Source organism: Arachis hypogaea, chromosome 2, assembly GCF_003086295.3.
Source record: "Arachis hypogaea cultivar Tifrunner chromosome 2, arahy.Tifrunner.gnm2.J5K5, whole genome shotgun sequence".
NCBI lineage: Eukaryota > Viridiplantae > Streptophyta > Magnoliopsida > Fabales > Fabaceae > Arachis > Arachis hypogaea.
In genome coordinates this window covers 81919826-81935327 of record NC_092037.1, presented here as the reverse complement: position 1 = coordinate 81935327, position 15502 = coordinate 81919826, and the positions used below count along the sequence as shown (strand labels likewise).

Genomic DNA, 15502 nt, shown 5'->3' with positions numbered 1-15502 from the left:
AATCAAATCCTTTTGATCTCTGATTTCAAAATCTTTTTCAAAATCACTTGATTTCTTTTCCATTTTCATTTTCGAAAATTAAGTAATGTTTTTCAAAAATGTTTTCAAAATTTTCACTTGATTTTCGAAAATGACTTCCCTCCTTCTCACATCCTTCTATTTATGGACTAACACTATCCTTTAATGCAAAATTCGAACTCCATTCTCTCTGATAAGTTCGAATTTTCCACTTCTGTCTTCTACCCTTCTTTTCCTCTGACACCTAAAGGAATCTCTATACTGTGACATAGAGGATTCCACATTTTCTTGTTCTCTTCTCTTTCTTATGAGCAGGAGCAAAGACAAAGGCATTCTTGTTGAGGCTGATCCTGAACCTGAAAGGACCTTGAAGAGAAAGCTAAGAGAAGCCAAAGCACAACTCTCTTTAGAGCACCTGAACGAACTCTTCAAGGAGGAAGAACAAATGGCAGCCGAAAACAACAACAATGCCAACAATGCAAGGAAGGTGCTGGGTGACTTTACTGCACCTACTCCCGACTTCTATGGGAGAAGCATCTCTATCCCTGCCATTGGAGCAAACAACTTTGAGCTTAAGCCTCAATTAGTTTCTCTAATGCAACAGAATTGCAAGTTCCATGGACTTCCATTGGAAGATCCTCATCAGTTCTTAGCTGAGTTCTTGCAAATCTGTGACACTGTTAAGACTAATGGGGTTGACCCTGAGGTCTACAGACTAATGCTATTCCCTTTTGCTGTAAGAGACAGAGCTAGAACATGGTTGGACTCTCAACCTAAAAAAAGCCTGGACTCTTGGGAAAAGCTAGTCAATGCCTTCTTGGCAAAGTTCTTTCCACCTCAAAAATTGAGTAAGCTTAGAGTGGAAGTCCAAACCTTCAGACAGAAGGAAGGAGAATCCCTCTATGAAGCTTGGGAAAGATACAAACAATTGATCAGAAAATGTCCCACTGATATGCTTTCTGAATGGAGCATCATAGGTATTTTCTATGATGGTCTCTCTGAACTGTCCAAGATGTCCTTGGATAGCTCTTCTGGAGGATCTCTTCATCTGAAGAAGACGCCTACTGAAGCTCAAGAACTGATTGAAATGGTTGCAAATAACCAATTCATGTACACTTCTGAAAGAAATCCTGTGAACAATGGGACTAGTCAGAAGAAAGGAGTTCTTGAGATTGACACTCTGAATGCCATATTGGCTCAGAACAAAATATTGACTCAACAAGTCAATATGATTTCTCAAAGTCTGTCTGGGATGCAAAATGCACCAAGCAGTACTAAGGAAGCTTCATCTGAGGAAGAAGCTTATGATCCTGAGAACCCTTCAATAGAAGAGGTGAATTACATGGGAGAACCCTATGGAAACACCTATAATCCTTCATGGAGGAATCATCCAAATCTTTCATGGAAGGATCAACAGAGACCTCAACAAGGTTTCAACAATAATAATGGTGGAAGAAACAGGTTTAGCAATAGCAAGCCTTTTCCATCATCTTCTCAGCAACAGACAGAGAGCTCTAAGCAGAATACCTCTGATTTAGCAACCATGGTCTCTGATCTGATCAAAACCACACAAAGTTTCATGACTGAAACTAGATCCTCCATTAGGAATTTGGAAGGACAAGTGGGTCAGCTGAGCAAGAAAATTACTGAACTCCCACCTAGTACTCTCCCAAGCAATACAGAAGAAAATCCAAAAGGAGAGTGCAAGGCCATCAACTTGGCCGAATCCTGGGAGGAAGAAAAGGCAGTGAACGCCACTGAGGAAGACCTCACTGGACGTCCACTGGCCTCCAATGAGTTTCCCAATGAGGAAACATGGGAATCTGAGGCTCAAACTGAGACCATAGAGATTCCATTGGACTTACTTCTGCCATTCATGAGCTCTGATGAGTATTCTTCCTCTGAAGAGGATGAATATGTCACTGAGGAGCAAGTTGCTAAATACCTTGGAGCAATCATGAAGCTAAATGACAAGTTATTTGGAAATTAGACTTGGGAGGATGAACCCCCTTTGCTCACCAAAGAACTGGATGACTTGTCTAGGCAGAAACTGCCTCAAAAGAGGCAAGATCCTGGGAAGTTTTCTATACCTTGTACCATAGGCACCATGACCTTCAAGAAGGTCTTGTGTGACTTAGGGTCAAGTGTAAACCTCATGCCCCTCTCTGTAATGGAGAAATTAGGGATCTTTGAGGTGCAAGCTGCAAAAATCTCACTAGAGATGGCAGACAACTCAAGAAAACAAGCCTATGGACTTGTAGAGGGTGTTCTAGTCAAAGTTGAAGACCATCACATCCCTACTGATTTCATAGTCCTAGAGACTGGGAAGAGCATGGATGAATCCATCATCCTTGGCAGACCCTTCCTAGCCACAGCAAAGGCTGTGATTGATGTTGATAAAGGAGAGTTGACCATTCAAGTGAATGAAGAATCCTTGGTGTTTAAAGCCCAAGGGTATCCCTCTGTCATCATGGAAAGGAAGCATGAAGAGCTTCTCTCAAAACAGAGCCAAACAGAGCCCCCACAGTCAAACTCTAAGTTTGGTGTTGGGAGGCCACAACCAAACTCTAAGTTTGGTGTTGAACCCCCACATTCAAACTCTAAGTTTGGTGTTGGGAGGTTCCAACACGGTTCTGAGCATTTCTGAGGCTCCATGAGAGTCCTCTGTCAAGCTAATGACATTAAAGAAGCGCTTGTTGGGAGGCAACCCAATGTTTTATAATTAACTATTTTCTTTTGTTATTTTATCTTTTTTGTAGGTTGATGATCATGAGAAGTCACAAAATTAATTGAAAAAGCAAAAACAGAATGAAAAACAGGAAGAAAAACAGCACACCCTGGAGGAAGATGCTGCTGGCGTTTAAACGCCAGTAAGCCTAGCAGTTGGGCGTTTAACGCCCAGTCTGGCACCATTCTGGGCGTTTAACGCCAGAAAGGGGCACCAGACTGGCGTTAAACGCCAGAAAAGGGCAAGAACCTGGCGTTAAACGCCAGGAATGGGCACCAGCCCGGCGTTTAACGCCAGAATTGGCTCAAAACGTGAATTTTGATGCCATTTGGGGCAGGGATGACTTTTCCTTGACACCACAGGATCTGTGGACCCCACAGGACCCCACCACCACTCTCTCTCTTCTTCCCCCATTCACCAATCACCTCAACACCTCTTCCCCAAAAACCCTTCACCTATCAAATCCCATCTTTCTCTTCACCACTCACATCCATCCTTCATAAATCCCCACCAACCTCACCCTTCAAATTCAAACCACTTTCCCTCCCAAACCCACCCATAATGGCCGAACCATTTACCCCCCTCTCTCCTATATATACCCTTCTTTAACCCTTCATTTTCACACAACCTAAACACCACTTCTCCCCCTCTTTGGCCGAACACACCACCATCTCCCTCTTCCTCATTTCTTCTTCTTCTACTATCTTCTTTCTTCTTTTGCTCGAGGACGAGCAAACATTTTAAGTTTGGTGTGGTAAAAGCGTTGCTTTTTCGTTTTTCCATAACCATTATGGCATCCAAGGTCGGAGAAACCTCTAGAAAGAGGAAAGGGAAGGCAAAAGCTTCCACCTCCGAGTCATGGGAGATGGATAGATTCCTCTCAAGGGTGCATCAAGACCACTTCTATGAAGTTGTGGCCTTGAAGAAGGTGATCCCCGAGGTCCCCTTTTCACTCAAAAAGAGTGAATATCCGGAGATCCGACATGAGATCCGAAGAAGAGGTTGGGAAGTTCTTACCAACCCCATTCAACAAGTCGGAATCTTGATGGTTCAAGAGTTCTATGCCAATGCATGGATCACCAAGAACCATGACCAAAGTGTGAACCCGAATCCAAAGAATTATCTTACTATGGTTCGGGGGAAATACTTGGATTTTAGTCCGGAGAGTGTGAGGGTGGCGTTCAACTTGCCTATGATGCAAGGAGATGAACATCCTTACACAAGAAGGGTCAACTTTGATCAAAGGTTGGACCAAGTCCTCACAGTCATATGTGAAGAGGGCGCACAATGGAAGCAAGATTCAAGGGGAAAGCCGGTCCAATTGAGAAGGCATGACCTCAAGCCCGTGGCTAGAGGATGGTTAGAGTTCATACAACGCTCAATCATTCCCACTAGCAACCGGTCCGAAGTTACCATAGACCGGGCTATCATGATCCATAGCATCATGATTGGAGAAGAAATAGAAGTTCATGAGGTTATAGCCCAAGAACTCTATAAGGTGGCGGACAAGTCCTCTACCTTGGCAAGGTTAGCCTTCCCTCATCTCATTTGTCACCTCTGTTATTCAGTTGGAGTTGACATAGAAGGAGACACCCCTATTGATGAGGACAAGCCCATCACTAAGAAGAGGATGGAGCACACAAGAGATCCCACTCATCATGAAATCCCTGAGATTCCTCAAGGGATGCACTTTCCTCCACAAAACTATTGGGAGCAACTAAACACCTCCCTAGGAGAATTGAGTTCCAACATGGGACAACTAAGGGTGGAGCATCAAGAACACTCCATCATCCTTCATGAGATTAGAGAAGATCAAAGAATCATGAGGGAGGAGCAACAAAGACAAGGAAGAGACATTGAGGAGCTCAAGCACTCCATAGGATCTTCAAGAGCAAGGAAGAGCCGCCATCACTAAGGTGGACCCGTTCCTTGATTTCCTTGTTCTTTATTCTTCTGTTTTTCGAATTTTATGCTTATGTTTATCCATGTATGTGTCTTGTGATCATTAGTGTCTTAGTGTCTATGCCTTAAAGCTATGAATGTCCTATGAATCCATCACCTTTCTTAAATAAAAATGTGCTTAATTGAAAAAAGGAAGAATTGCATGAATTTTGAATTTTATAACAGTTTAATTATTTTGATGTGGTGGCAATATTTTTGTTCTCTGAATGTATGCTTAAACAGTGCATATGTATCTTGAATTTGTGGTTCATGAATGTTGGCTCTTGAAAGAATGATGAAAAAGGAGACATGTTACTGAGGATCTGAAAAATCATTAAAATGATTCTTGAAGCAAGAAAAAGCTATTCAAAAAAAAAAAAAGAAGAAGAAAAATCGAAAAAAAATTGGAAAAAAAAAGAGAGAAAACGAAAAAAAATAGAAATAAGAGTTGTGATCCAAGGCAAATAAGAGTGTGCTTAAGAACCCTAGACACCTCTAATTGGGGACTTTAGCAAAGCTGAGTCACAATCTGAAAAGGTTCACCCAAATTATGTGTCTGTGGCATGTATGTATCCGGTGGTAATACTGGAAGACAGAGTGCTTTGGGCCACAGCCAAGACTCAATAAGTAAGCTTTGTTCAAGAATCATCATACTTTACTAAGAGAATCATTAACACTATCTGGACTCTGAGTTCCTAAAGAAGCCAACCATTCTGAATTTCAAAGGATAGAGTGAGATGCCAAAACTATTCAGAGGCAAAAAGTAAAAGCCCCGCTCATCTAATTAATACTGATCTTCATAGATATTTTTGGGATTCATTGCATATTCTCTTCTTTTTATCTTATTTGATTCTCAGTTGCTTGGGGACAAGCAACAATTTAAGTTTGGTGTTGTGATGAGCGGATAATTTGTATACTTTTTGGCATTGTTTTTAGTATGTTTTTAGTGTGATCTAGTTAGTTTTTAGTATATTTTTATTAGTTTTTAGTTAAAATTCACTTTTCTGGACTTTACTATGAGTTTGTGTGTTTTTCTGTGATTTCAGGTATTTTCTGGCTGAAATTGAGGGACCTGAGCAAAAATCTGATTCGGAGACCAAAAAGGACTGCAGATGCTGTTGGATTCTGACCTCCCTGCACTCGAAGTGGATTTTCTGGAGCTACAGAAGTCCAATTGGCGCGCTCTCAACGGCGTTGGAAAGTAGACATCCTGGGCTTTCCAGCAATATATGATAGTCCATACTTTGCCCAAGATTTGATGGCCCAAACCGGCGTTCAAAGTCACCTCAAGAAATCCCAGCGTTAAACGCTGGAACTGGCACCCAAATGGGAGGTAAACGCCCAAACTGGCACTAAAGCTGGCGTTTAACTCCAAGAGGAGTCTCTGCACGAAATTTGCTTCATTGCTCAGCCCAAGCACACACCAAGTGGGCCCGGAAGTGGATTTTTATGTAATTTACTCATTTCTGTACACCTTAGGCTACTAGTTCTTATAAGTAGGACCTTTTACTATTATATTTTCATCTTTGGATTGTTTTAGATCCTTTGATCATCTTTGGACATCTAGTTCTTAGATCATGATAGAGAAGACTTTGGTAGCTATCTTCATTTTTATGCTATCTTAGATCATTGGGAGGCTGGCCATTCGGCCATGCCTAGACCTCATGCTTATGTATTTTCAACGGTGGAGTTTCTACACACCATAGATTAAGGTGTGGAGCTCTGCTGTACCTCGAGTATTAATGCAATTACTATTGTTCTTCCATTCAATTCCGCTTGTTCTTGTTCCAAGATATCACTTATTCTTCAACTTGATGAATGTGATGATCCGTGACACTCATCATCATTCTCACCCATGAACAAGGTGACTGACAACCATTCTTGTTCTACAAGCGTTCAAGGCTCTAGTGAATATCTCTTGGATTGCTGATTGCATGATGCATGGTTGATCGCCTGACAACCGAGTGCTCGTCTGACAAACGAGCCAACCATTCTGTGAGATCAGAGTCTTCGTGGTATAGGCGAGAACTGATGGCGGCATTCAAGAGAATCCGGAAGGTCTAACCTTTTCTGTGGTATTCTGAGTAGGATTCAATGACTGAATGACTGTGACGTGCTTCAAACTCCTGAGGGCGGGGCGTTAGTGACAGACGCAAAAGAATCACTGGATTCTATTCCGGCCTGATTGAGAACCGACAGATGAATTCCGCTATGCTGTGACAGAGCATATGCAATCGCTTTCACTGAGAGGATGGGAGGTAGCCACTGACAACGGTGAAACCCTTGCTTAAGCTTGCCATGGAAAGGAGTAAGAAGGATTGGATGAAGACAGTAGGAAAGCAGAGAGATGGAAGGGAAGGCATCTTCATGCGCTTATCTGAAGTTCCTACCAATGAATTACATAAGTATCTCTATCTTTACCTTTGTGTTATTTTCGTTCATCACCATTATCATTTGAGTTTGCCTGACTAAGATTTACAAGATGACCATAGCTTGCTTCAATATTAACAATCTCCGTGGGATCGACCCTTACTCACGTAAGGTTTATTACTTGGACGACCCAGTGCACTTGCTGGTTAGTTGTGCGAAGTTGTGTAATGCCATGGTATTGAGCTACCACGTTCTTGGAGCCATTACCGGGGATTATGAGAGTTGTGAAAAAGTATTGTTCACAATTTCGTGCACCAACAAGCTTATGGAATAGTAGAGGACGTGTTAGTAAAGGTTGAAGGCCTTTACATCCCTACTGATTTCATAATCTTAGACACTAGGAAGGAAGAGGATGAATGCATCATCCTTGGAAGACCTTTCCTAGCCACAGCAGGAGCTGTGATATATGTCAACAGAGGTGAAATAGTCCTTCAATTGAATGGGGACTACCTTGTATTTAAGGCACATGGCCATCCCTCCGTGACAAAAGAGAGTAAGCATGAAGAGCTTCTCTCAGTTCAGAGTCAAGAAGAGCCCCCACAGTCAAACTCTAAGTTTGGTGTTGGGAGGCCACAACCAAACTCTAAGTTTGGTGTTAAGATCCCACAACCAAACTCTAAGTTTAGTGTTGGGACTATACAACATTGACCTGATCACCTTGTGGCTCCATGAGAGCCACTGTCAAGCTATTGACATTAAAGAAGCGCTTGTTGGGAGGCAACCCAATTTTATCTAATTTTTATTTTATATTATTTTATTTTTATTTTGTGTTTTATTAGGTACATGATCATGAGGAGTCACAAAAAAATATAAAAATTAAAAACAGAATCAAAAATAGCAGAAGAAAAATCACACCCTGGAGGAAGCACAGGCTGGCGTTCAACGCCAGTAAGGAGCATCTGGCTGGCGTTCAACGCCAGAACAGAGCATCAACCTGGCGCTGAACGCCAGAAACAAGCAACATTCTGGCGCCAGGAATGTGCCTAGAGAAGAAAAGCTGGCGCTGAACGCCAGTAACAAGCGTGAAACTGGCGTTCAACGCCAGAAACATGCTTTACATGGGCGTTGAACGCCCAGAATGTGCACCACACGGCGTTTAAACGCCAGAATGGTGTGCAAAGGCATTTTACATGCCTATTTGGTGCAGGGATGAAATTCCTTGACACCTCGGGATCTGTGGACCCCACAGGATCACCTCAGGATCTGTGGACCCCACAGGATCCCCACCTACTATATTCCCACCTTACCTCCTAATCCTATTTTGTGATGAGTATTTCCCATGTCACACTTCCCAACACTCTTCACCAATCACCTCAATCCCTCTTCCCAATCACCCCCTTCACCACTCACATCCATCCACTCTTCCCCATAAACCCCACCTACCTTCAAAAATTCAAAAACAATTTCCCACCCATTCCCACCCTAAATGGACGAACATACACTCCCCCCTCTCCCTATATATACCCTTCCATTCTACTTCATTTTCACACAAACTCAACCCCCTCTTCTTCATCTTGGCCGAACCTACATCTCTCCCTCTCTACCATATTTTCTTCTTCTTCTTCTTCTTCTCTTCTTTCTTCTATTGCTTGAGGACGAGCAATATTTTAAGTTTGGTGTGGTCAAAGCACAATCTTTTTTGTTTTTCACTACCATCAATGGCACCTAAGGCCGGAGAATCCTCTAGAAAAGGAAAAGGGAAGACAAAAGCTTCCACCTCTGAGTCATGGAGATGGAAATATTCATCTCCAAAAGCCACCAAGACCACTTTTATGATGTTGTGGCAAAGAAGAAGGTGATCCCTGAGGTTCCTTTCAAGCTCAAGAAAAATGAGTATCCGGAGATCCGACATGAAATCCGAAGAAGAGGTTGGGAAGTCCTAACCAACCCCATGCAACAAGTCGAAATCTTAATGGTTCAAGAGTTCTATGCCAATGCATGGATCACTAGGAACCATGATCAAAGTATGAACCCGAATCCAAAGAATTATCTCACAATGGTTCAGGGGAAATACTTAGATTTTAGTCCGGAAAATGTGAGGTTGGCGTTTCACTTGCCCATGATGCAATGAGATGAATGCCCCTACACTAAAAGGGTCAACTTTAATCAAAGGTTGAACCAAGTCCTAATGGACATATGTGTGGAGGGAGCTCAATGGAAGAGAGACTCCAAAGGCATGCCAGTTCAACTAAGAAGACTGGACCTCAAGCCTATGGCTAGAGGATGGTTGGAGTTCATTCAACGCTCCATCATTCCTACTAGCAACCGATCTGAAGTTACTGTGGATCGGGCCATCATGATTCATAGCATCATGATTGGAGAGGAAGTAGAAGTTCATGAGGTCATCTCCAATGAAATCTACAAAATAGCCGACAAGCCCTCCACCATGGCAAGGCTAGCTTTTCCTCACCTTATTTGCTATCTATGTTACTCAGGTGGAGTTATCATAGAAGGAGACATCCCATTGAAGAGGATAAGCCCATCACCAAGAAGAGGATAGAGCAAGCAAGAGAGACCCTTCACGGTTCTCAAGAGAGCAATGAGGGAGGAGCAACAAAGGCAAGGAAGGGACATAGAAGAGCTTAAGGATATTGTTGGTCCTTCAAGAAGAAGATGCCACTAAAGGTGGATTCATTCCTTGTTCTTATTTCTTTCTGTTTTTCGGTTTTTAATGTTGTGTTTATCTATGTTTTGTGTCTCTACTTCATGATCATTAGTATGTAGTAACCATGTCTTAAAGCTATGAATAAAATCCATTAATCCTTCACCTCTCTTAAATGAAAAATGTTTTAATTCAAAAGAACAAAAAGTACATGATTTTTGAATTTATCCTTGAATTTAGTTTAATTATATTGATGTGGTGACAATACTTTTTGTTTTCTGAATGAATGATTGAACAGTACATATTTTTGATCTTGTTGTTTATGAATGTTAAAACTGTTGGCTCTTGAAAGAATGATGAACAAAGAGAAATGTTATTGATAATATGAAAAATCATAAAATTGATTCTTGAAGCAAGAAAAAGCAGTGAATAGCAAAAGCTTGCGAAAAAAAAGGGAAAAAATGGCAAAAAAAATATAGAAAGAAAAAGAAAAAGCAAGCAGAAAAAGCCAATAGCCCTTAAAACCAAAAGGCAAGGATAAAAAGGATCCAAAGCTTTGAGCATCAATGGAGAGGAGGGCCCAAGGAAATAAAATCCAGGCCTAAGCGGCTAAATCAAGTTGTCCCTAACCATGTGCTTGTGTCATGAAGGTCCAAGTGAAAAGAATTTACCATGGTGGGGTGTCTCCCACCAAGCACCTTTGTTTATTGTCCTTAACACTTTTGTTTATTGTCCTTAAGTTGGACTTATGGGGAGCTCCTCATCAAGGTGGCTTGTGCTTAAATTCATCTTGGAACATCCACACATGCTTGGTTCTCTGATGAGCGGATAATTTATACGCTTTTTGGCATTGTTTTTAGGTAGTTTTTAGTAAGTTCAAGCTACTTTTAGGGATGTTTTCATTAGGTTTTATGTTAAATTCACATTTCTGGACTTTACTATGAGTTTGTGTGTTTTTCTGTGATTTCAGGTAATTTCTGGCTGAAATTGAGGGACTTGAGCAAAATTCTAAAAAAGGCTGACAAAAGGACTGCTGATGCTGTTGGAATCTGACCTCCCTGCACTCGAAATGGATTTTCTGGAGCTACAGAACTCCAAATGGCACGCTCTCTCCAGCAATATATAATAGTCTATACTTTATTCAGAAATTGATGACGTAACTTGGCGTTGAACGCCAAGTACATGCTGCTGTCTGGAGTTAAACACCAGAAACACGTCATGATCCGGAGTTGAACGCCCAAAACACGTTATAACTTGGAGTTCAACTCCAAGAAAAGCCTCAGCTCGTGGATAGATCAAGCTCAGCCCAAGCATACACCAAGTGGGCCCCAGAAGTGGATTTATGCATCAATTACTTACTCATGTAAACCCTAGTAGCTAGTCTAGTATAAATAGGATAAGTTACTATTGTATTAGACATCTTTTGACAGTTTAATCTTTTGACTTTGTAGTCTTTGATCATTCGGTCTCTTGATCATTCAGGGGGCTGGCCTCTCGGCCATGCCTGAACCTTTCACTTATGTATTTTCAACGGTGGAGTTTCTACACACCATAGATTAAGGGTGTGGAGCTCTGCTGTACCTCAAGTTTCAATACAATTACTATTACTTTTTATTCAATTCTTTTTTATTCTTATTCCAAGATATACGTTGCACTTCAACTTGATGAATGTGATGATCCGTGACACTCATCATCATTCTCACCTATGAACGCGCGTGACTGACAACCACTTCCGTTCTACTCTAGACCGGGCGCATATCTCTTAGATTCCCCAACAGAATCTTCGTGGTATAAGCTAGATAGATGGCGGAATTCATGAGGATCCGGAAAGTCTAAACCTTGTCTATGGTATTCTGAGTAGGATTCTGGGATTGAATGACTGTGACGAGCTTCAAACTCCTGAAGGCTGGGCGTGATGACAAGCGCAAAAGAATCAAGGGATTCTATTCCAACCTGATTGAGAACCGACAGATGATTAGCCGTGCTGTGACAGAGCATAGGAACATTTTCACTGAGAGGATGGGATGTAGCCATTGACAACGGTGATGCCCTACATACAGCTTGCCATGGAAAGGAGTAAGAAGGATTGGATGAATGTAATAAGAAAGTAGAGATTCAAGAGGAGCACAGCATCTCCATACGCCTATCTGAAATTTTCACTATTGATTTACATAAGTATTTCTATCCTTTTTTATTTTCTATTTATTAATAAATTTTCGAACTCATCATAAACCAATTTAATCTGCCTAACTGAGATTTACAAGGTGACCATAGCTTGCTTCATACCAACAATCTCTGTGGGATTGACCCTTACTCACGTAAGGTATTACTTGGATGACCCAGTACACTTGCTGGTTAAGTTGAACGGAGTTGTGGAAAGAAAGTGCTGAGTTAGTTTTTTTGGCACATGCCAAAGAGCCATTATTGTTGATCACAATTTCGTCCACCATTCTCCATTGTGCCCCAAGATTTCTCATAAGTTGCACCAAGTCTTGATGGAGTTCTTCACAAGCTTGGGGCTCCCAAAGGTGATCCTCTTCTCGTAATCCAGGATCCCACACTTTATTTTTACACCCGTCTTGAAGTTGATCATCATTAATCCATCCGGGTGGAAAGCAAGAGGAATTCTCAAGGTAATACCAAACTCTCCTTCTAAAACCCTTCAATTGAGCACTATCCTAATCCTTGCATCTAATTCTTGAAGTTTCAACCAAAATGAGCCTTGATTTGCAATTTCAACCACTAAACATTCTTCTCTTACGCTTTATCCCATAAATCATCTTAAGTTGACCATCCGTTTCAAGCAAGCCATACTCAAGTGAGACAATAAAGCTAATAGAAATGAGTTTTACCCACTCAAGTGAAGGAATATATAACAACCTAGGCAAAGAAGCTTCCAAAGATCTTGACAAAGCGTATTCAACTCCTGCCTTTCTTTTTCTAAGGACTTCCACATCCTTACAAGATTCTTCAAATTCAATCCTTTGTTCATCAATTTCATTTAACTCTTCTCCATCACTCAAATCATAAATGGGAGGAAGAGAGAAATCTACCTCCACATCGCTTTCTATCTTGCCAGGAGAAGGTTCTTTAAGTCCAAAGGATTCACCACCAAGAGGATTTGATGCTTGATCTTCCTCACCAAGGGAACTCAATTCTTGCTCCATTCCCTTCAAGTCTTCATATGAGATATGCCTTGGAGGTTGTGCACATACCTCCTTGACATCAAATTCAATCTTCTTGGAGGGGCTTTCTTCAACTCTAGGTTCCCATGGAGGTTCTACATCTCCTAAGTCTTCAACCACTCCTTCCTCTTCTTCAATAGTCATAGGTTCCTCCAATTGTTCTAACACAAAGTAATATTCCTCATTTTCCACCAGAGTGTCCAATCTCTCCCTCATGCTTGCCTTTTCATTTGATTCCCCACATGTTACCATGGGAGTTCCTTGAGTGTCCAAGCATTGGGAGGCTAATCAGTTTACTACCTCGGCCAAGGTGGCCATGAATTCTAGTACCTCCCTTTGCATTTCTCATTGCCCTTGAAGTAGTAAAGTGAGAGAATCATCATCCATTGGGGCTTGGGGTGGATAGGAGGGTTCATTATTTTGGAAGAGGGGTGATGAGTCCATATTTTCTAATATATTTTAGCTTGATTTGAGTGGATTTCATCACATAAACCTAAACTTAAGCACCATAATAGCATATTTTTGTGTTTGATCTCTAAATTGAACCTAAATATGAAAACATGCATTTTTGTGCTTAAATTGAGCAATTTAAGCCCACTTTTATTCCATTCGATGCCGTGATATGTGATAAGTGAATAATTTATACGCTTTTTGGCATTGTTTTTAGGTAGTTTTTAGTATGTTTTAGTTACTTTTTATTATATTTTTATTAGTTTTTATGCAGAAATCACATTTCTGGACTTCACTATGAGTTTGTGTATTTTTCTATAATTTCAGGTATTTTTTGGCTGAAATTGAAGGAACTGAGCAAAAGTCTGATTCAGAGGCTGAGAAAGGATTGCAGATGTTGTTAGATTCTGACCCTCCTGCACTCGAAGTGATTTTCTGGAGCTGCAAAAGCCCAATTGGCGCGCTCTCAATTGCGTTGGAAAGTAAACATCTTGGGATTTCCATCAATGTATAATAGTCAATACTTTGCCCGAGATTTGATGGCCCAAACTGGCGTTAAAACGCCCACCATAGACCCTTTTTTGGCGTAAAACGCCGAAACTGGCATCAGAACGGGAGTTAAACGCCCAAACTGGCATCCAAGCTGGCATTTAACTCCAGAAAAAGCCTATGCACGTGTAAAGCTCAATGCTCAGCCCAAGCACACACCAAGTGGGCCCCGTAAGTGGATTTCTGCACTATCTGCACTTAGTTACTTAATTTCTGTAATCCCTAGTAACTAGTTTAGTATAAATAGCACTTTTTACTATTGTATTTCATCTTTGGATCCTCTTTTGATCTTTTAATCAACTTTATGCTTGGCTGGCCTCACGGCCATGCCTAGGCTATTTTCTCTTATGTGTTTTCCAACGGTGGAGTTTCTACACCTCATAGATTAATGTACGGAGCTCTGCTGTTCTTCATGAATTAATGTAAGTACTATTGTTTCTCTTTCAATTCACACTTACTTCTTCTCCAAGATATACTCTCGTACTCAATTCAGTTAAGTCAGAATGAAGGGGTGATCCGTGACAATCACCCACTATCTTCGTTACTTGCTTAGCCAAGATCTGTGTGCCTGACAACCACAAGCAGTCTACATGATGTTCAACGTAGTCATTGGACGATAGCCGAAGTATAGTCTCTTGGGTCTCTGATCCACGGACCGAGTCCGTGAAGTTAGAAGCTTTGTGGTATAGGCTAAACCTAATTGGCAGCATTTCTGAGATCCGAAAAGTCTAAACCTTGTATGTGGTATTCCGAGTAGGATCTGGGATGGGATGATTGTGACGAGCTTCAAACTCATGAATGTTGGGCGCAATAACAGTGTGCAAAAGGATAAAGAGATCCTATTCCGACACAAGTGAGAACCGACAGATGATTAGCCGTGCTGTAGCTATGCCTGGTATTTTTCATCCGAGACGAGAAATACAATAGTTGATTAGCCGTATAGAAACCGTAGCTGGACCATTTTCACTGAGAGGACGGATGGTAGCCATTGACAACAGTGATCCACCAACATACAGCTTGCCATGGAATGGAGCACGCACGATTGGATGAAGACAATAGGAAAGCAGAGGTTCAAAAGCAACAAATCATCTCCAAACGCTTATTTGAAATTTCCACCAATAAATTACATAAGTATCTTTATTTTAAATTAAGTTTTATTTATCTTTCAATTATCAAAACTCATAACCATTTGAATCCACCTGACTAAGGTTTACAGGATGACCATAGCTTGCTTTAAGCCGGCAATCTCCGTGGGATCGACCCTTACTCACGTAAGGTTTTATTACTTGGATGACCCAGTGTACTTGCTGGTTAGTTGTATCGGAGTTGTGAAAAGTGTGATTTACAATTCCGTGCACCAAGTTTTTGGTGCCGTTGCCGGGGATTGTTCGAGTTAAGACAACTGACGGTTCATCTTGTTGCTTAGATTAGGTAACCTTTTTTTGTTGTTTCAACCTTTGCTTTCTTTTCAAAATGTTTTCGAAAAAAGAAAAATACAAAGAAAAATTTAATAAAATCATAAAACCAAAAAATTTTTTGTTTCTTGTTTGAGTATTGTGTCAAACTTTAAGTTTGGTGTCAATTTCGTGTTTTAATTTT

General features: G+C 41.1%; 1 non-coding gene across 1 annotated transcript; it reads right to left on the bottom strand.

The window, feature by feature from the left end:
- Window positions 1-868: 868 nt before the first annotated feature.
- LOC112767884 (small nucleolar RNA R71) lies at window positions 869-976 on the bottom strand. Its single transcript, XR_003185330.1, has one exon. It is a non-coding gene; the product is annotated as a small nucleolar RNA R71 (small nucleolar RNA).
- Window positions 977-15502: the final 14526 nt, after the last annotated feature.